Genomic DNA, 4845 nt, shown 5'->3' with positions numbered 1-4845 from the left:
GAATGGTTTTTCGACCGTTAAATTATAGTCGTTGTACTTTATTTGGAACTGTCTTAGTAATACACTATTTAATAAAACAATAAAATCGTTCCAAATTGCACCAGTTGTTGGGACGATCATTGTAACACATTCTATTTTAATTAAAACTCATAATTAGGATGTATTTTTACTTAATTGCTTAGGTGCGTACTCAAAATCGTTCCAAATTGTACCTCATTCAACATCAGTTGTCTCACATATAGGAACATTCAATGTAAGACTGCCCCTAATTCTAATATTGTGTTTCAAACAGAATTCCAACCATCTACTATTACTATATTCGAACTGTCTTTGGAACAACATTTATAACTATTTATTTGGAACACATTTTGGCACGCTTTGCCAGTTTCAAAAATTTAATCCATGAAAAATGGTGATCATGACGTCATCTATCAGGTTCTATTCCTATTGTGTTCCAATACCCATCTCAATATCAAACGGGATTTGGAACGGTCTACTGATACGTGCAAAATCCCGCCTTTTTTTGTAGTGTATTTTATTTAAATTGTTGCAACACTATAGATATTCCGACTTTGGACACAATTTAATGTGTCATAAATACACTCATATTCCTATTAAAGTTGTATTTAGTTGTCGTTGATGTTGAATTTTATTTTTGTTCTGCTTTAAATACATTCATTTTTCCTTATGCATCCATACACACACTCACACTCACACTAACACACTCACATACATAATAAATCACCCAACGATTACTTACTCACCCTCTTGTCTTTGTATCCTCCATTTTATATCATTTGTGTGTCTCTCCCCCCTCCCTTCACATACTCGAAAGAATTCTTTGTGCACACAAGAGAAGATGGAGCAAAACTCAAATAAAGGGAGAAATGTAGATCTTTATTCAACGATTCAACTTCATTCACCTTCCGATTCGGTTTTACAGTTTTTTACAAAATCTAAAATAAATTTAATTTTACCTTGTAGATGGAAACTATACTTGAGAGAGATAACTTTTATGGTGGTTGGAAAGTTAATGGTGTGCTCTTTCCGGAGCCACTTAATTTTAATTTTTCGGCACTACTTCTGCCTTCCCCTCCACCACCACCTTCCCGACAAGTACCTCCAAGAGAACTACCCATAGAGGTAACACCACAGAACCCATTACACAGAGCACCAATCTCAGCGGAGATTGAATCATCGAGCCGCTGCCTTCCTAACTCTCTTCTTCCTGCTGTTATGCCAAAGTCCCTTGATCAAAATTGAGTTTTCACACATAGAATTGCAGGGAAGAAGGCTGCATATCATGGTCATCAAACGTGCACATCAACATTGCGTTTTCAAACATAGAATTGCACAGAAAGAATGTACAGTAAAATTTGTAGATTTGCAAAGTTTGAATACATTAGAATGAGTGCTGACCGGAGTCTAGTAAATCACACGGTACATAATGAATGTGGCAATGTAATTTATAGATCGGATGGTTTTGTTGACCTTTTCGTGGAAATTAAACTAAGAAAAAGAAATTTCAGTTAGGAAATTAATGCAAGTGAATTATGTATTTTGGAACGTAAGTAATTACGACTCTTGTTAACGAGCAGATAGATCCTTATAGAGAAATATTCATCTTATAAATCCAATAGCTAATATTTTAAGAAAATAATATTAACAAATTAATATATAGTTAAGGAGACCCATGCGATTATTTTAATTAATGTATCTTCTGAATCTACTTAATTAAGAAACCCATGCGGTATATTTACTAATGTACTTTTTGTATCTACTCAATTGAATGACACATGTAGTTATATTAATTAATATATACCTTTTTAGTTTTGGTGGTTCCTGTGCATTCTCTAACCTCAATAATTCATCTCCCCTCGAGTTGTTCTTTCATTGACAATGGATACTTGCTTTCTATCTCCGTATAGACTTCTTCAGTAACCGGGAAGACCACCCTTTGCAAAAGCTGGATTTCTTTAGCTTCCATCTTTCTTCTATTCAAACACTCATATAGTAATAAAACATAATATATGGTCTTCGTTGTTGCAATCTTTGATGCAAGAAAAAAAGAATATAAATAAGGTCATACCAATTTTTCGTATTTCATATTCAAATTAAATGTGTAATACAAGTGCAAGGTTCTTTTCTTTTATTAGAATTGCTTCTTTCAAGATTTTCTTATAGTGGATATAAGCAAAGTATGATTCATAAAGAAGAAACTAAAGCAACCTCTAACATCTATAAAATATATTGCGATTGTTCCTCGCATTTTAAAAGTCGGAGTAAAATTACTTTTGATTCCACAATCCTAGATGCAATAAGGTCCCGTTTCTTTCTTTGTGAAGATCCTTCGTTGTTTGACCCTACTTGCTCCTGCAAGAATTGAATTTTAAGTATTAACTTAACCAATAAATATATGTAATCCATGTGCCTAAGTGCTTTTATTTTTTTCTCTCTTTATGGATAGTGGGTGATAGTTATATATATACTTTTGTAACTAACAAAATAAGAAGTTATATGATTATTAGAATAAGCATATTCAGGTATGAATTGACGACATAATACATATATGTAATCCATGTGCCTTAATTTGGTTTGATAGACAATAGATTTTTTCTATATTATACTTTAGTATATGCGTTTATGTGTGTGTTAACTGTAGAGAATATCCTTCGGTTTGTTGAATTCTTATATCAAGAGGTAATTCAAGACAAGCTATAAATAAACATAATACTTTGATTAACTCTGGTCTTAAAATAAAAACTATTATACTGATTTTTGACATCGTCAAATTTATTAGTTTGGTTGAATCTTTAACAACTTATCTGACAATTTAGCTTGTAAATAAATTTCATTTGGATGCCATCATTAATATTTACCCATATATTAAAGAAAAAAAAGGGAGAGAGAGAAATAGAGAGAGAGAGAGTCAGAGAGAGATAAAAGAATAGATCAAATCTTGTAACTGCCCCCCCCCCCCACCAACACGCCAATTTTGATTGTTTTTTTTTTTGGGAAAGTTTTATTTCAAAATTCAAAGGAAAAGCAAAAGGAATTGTGTTCCACTTACAAGATTTAACATATATTAGTTTTAAATTAGTACATTTTATAAAATTTATACTTAAAATAAAAGATCTGAACAGATGAAGAAGAACGGAGATCAGACATTTTTTTTTTTTGAGAAAAAAACTGAAAGAAAGAAGGAAAGATCTGCCATACCTGTTGGACTCTTGGAGGCACTTGTGATGGTGGTGGAGGAGGAGGTGCCAAAAAATTAAAATTGAGTGGTTCCGAAAAGAGCAGACCATTAACTCTTCCACAACCATAGAAGTTATCTCTCTCAAGTATTATCTACAAGGTGAAAAATGAACAATTGTGAGAGCTTATACAAATATATAAAATAAAATCTAAAGTTGAATTATTGAGTAAAGATCTACATTGCTTGCTTCATCTGAGACGTCCTCCATCTTTTCTTCTGTGCACAAAGAGTTCTTGGAAGGATGTCTGTGCGTGTGTGTGGGAGAGAGAGAGAGAGATAGTGTGTGTGTGTGTGAGAGAGAGAGAGAGAGAGAATAGTAATGAAAGAAACAACGACAAGAGGGTGACCAAGCAATTGATAGATAATAAATTATGTATCTGTATGGGGGGGGGGGGATAAATTTATAGAGTGAATTTAATTGAGAAAATTCTCAAAATATTATTTAATGATATTTATACTAAGTTATATAAGATATTTTCATGACAAACAGTCAGGATGATGCCACATCAATACGTCGTATTGACTTGGCACGATCCTCACAAACTGGTTCTTGAATAAATGGTTAGAATAAAAATTGTTAATTTCAAAAGATTTAACCCCCATCCCCCCCCCCCCACCCCCGTAAAAAAGATAAATAAAAAAACTCAATTACAGCAACAGATAAACACCTCTTCAATGGAGAATATGAGTGTATTTATGACATATGAATTGAGTCCAAAATCAAAATATTTATGGGGGAAAAAGATTCGAATAGTCCTCTATTTATGTTCCGAAATCATTTTGATCTTTTAATTTTGACAATATTAGTTTTACTCCTATATCTTTCCATTTTGCCTAGATTCGGTCCTTCAGTCAATTGAATGACCATTTTGCCCTTTTTGGTAATAAAGCCTAATAGTCCATTTTATTGCTCTAAAAACGGCCTAACATGCATCTGAAATAAATTAAGCTCTCATAAATTCGTACCTTTTACCAACCGCCTTGTTTCCAGGTATTCCAAGTCCTCGATTTTACGAACTCCCTCCAACCACACTACCGCAACAGATGGTTCACAGGTACTTGGCTTCTTCAACAATCCTATTTCGTTTTCTACCTTAGGACCTAGAAGACACTCCAATATAGGGACTTAATAGAATTTTGGACAATAAATTGGATAGAAGCCTTACTGATAGAATATTACTTACATATTATTCCTCTACTGGATGAGATAAGTGTTCAGTCTCTCAGAGGATAGAAGACTTGACTTGATGGGAAAACCTCCATAAACTAGAAAATTTATAATACAAAGACTCAGAATCGAAAATATTATGCTTTGACGAGTTGGACAGGATTTTTTCTGACGATCCCCTTCTTCTTCATTGCACCCTATTTATAGGCGTCCGCGGACAAAAATTACAGAAAAATATTATAATTTAGAACTATATTTTAATTTTAGCAAAAATATGTTTAAATTTCCAGAAAATATATTATATAAAAGTTTTATAATTTCCAAAAATTATATTTTCATTTTATAAAAATATATTTTAAATAATTTAGAAAACTATATTTTAATTTCAAAAAAAATATATGTTTAATTTTAATGTGCT

General features: G+C 32.3%; 1 long non-coding RNA gene across 1 annotated transcript; it reads right to left on the bottom strand.

The window, feature by feature from the left end:
- Positions 1-876: 876 nt before the first annotated feature.
- Positions 877-3610, bottom strand: LOC148788648 (uncharacterized). Its single transcript, XR_016064914.1, has 4 exons — positions 3438-3610; positions 3220-3351; positions 1823-2373; positions 877-1294 (listed from the first exon to the last, which is right to left on the bottom strand). It is a non-coding gene; the product is annotated as an uncharacterized LOC148788648 (long non-coding RNA).
- Positions 3611-4845: the final 1235 nt, after the last annotated feature.

This window comes from Sesamum indicum, linkage group LG3 (genome assembly GCF_026168435.1).
Source record: "Sesamum indicum cultivar Baizhima isolate 11 linkage group LG3, ASM2616843v1, whole genome shotgun sequence".
Lineage (NCBI taxonomy): Eukaryota > Viridiplantae > Streptophyta > Magnoliopsida > Lamiales > Pedaliaceae > Sesamum > Sesamum indicum.
Note: the sequence above shows the minus strand (reverse complement) of the source record. Positions and strands in the feature narration are given on the sequence as shown.